The following is an 829-nucleotide window of genomic DNA, read 5'->3' on the forward strand; positions in this document are numbered from 1 at the left end:
CAGAAACTAACACAACATTGTAAAGCAATTATACTCTAATAAAAAATTTTAAAAATTAAAACAAAAAACTCTTGCAAGGGGGCAGGAAGGAATATACAGGTTGTATTATAGGTTCTCCATAAAACCTAGCCTAGAACTGGAAAAATATTAGAATATTTCAATATTCTTCTTAAAGTTGATAGTTAAAATATCTGCCCGGTGTGATAGTTAATTTATGTGCCAACTTGGCTAGATTATGATCCCAGCTGTTTGGTCAAACACAAGTTAGATGTTTCCATGAAGGTATTTAAATAGATATATATATTTAAATACAGTTTTGTATCCTACTTTTATAAACATCACATTTGGAGCACTTTACCATACCATTAAGTATTCTTTGAGGAAATGATTTTATTTATTTATTTGGTTGGTTGCACCAGGTCTTAGTTGCAGCAGGTGGGCTCCTTAGTTGAGGGACACAGGGTCCTTAGTTGTGGCATGCAAACTCTTAGTTATGGTGTGCATGTGGGATCTAGTTCCCTGACCAGGGATCGAACCCGGGCCCCCTGCATTGGGAGCACAGAGTCTTAACCACTGCGCCACCAGGGAAGTCCCCACTGTGAAGGTGTATTTAAATGTGATTAGTATTTAAATCAGTAACTTTGAATAAAGCTGATTACCCTCCATAATGTCCATGAGCCTCATCCAATCAGTAGGTCTTAAGAGCAAAGACTGAGGTTCCCCAAAGTGGAATGAACTCTTTACAAGACTCAAGCATAGAAACCCTGCCTGAGTTTCCAGATTATTGTCCTGGGGATTCAGATTCAAGACTGCAACATCAACTCTTCCC

This window comes from Delphinus delphis, chromosome 2, assembly GCF_949987515.2.
Source record: "Delphinus delphis chromosome 2, mDelDel1.2, whole genome shotgun sequence".
In the NCBI taxonomy this organism is placed as follows: domain Eukaryota; kingdom Metazoa; phylum Chordata; class Mammalia; order Artiodactyla; family Delphinidae; genus Delphinus; species Delphinus delphis.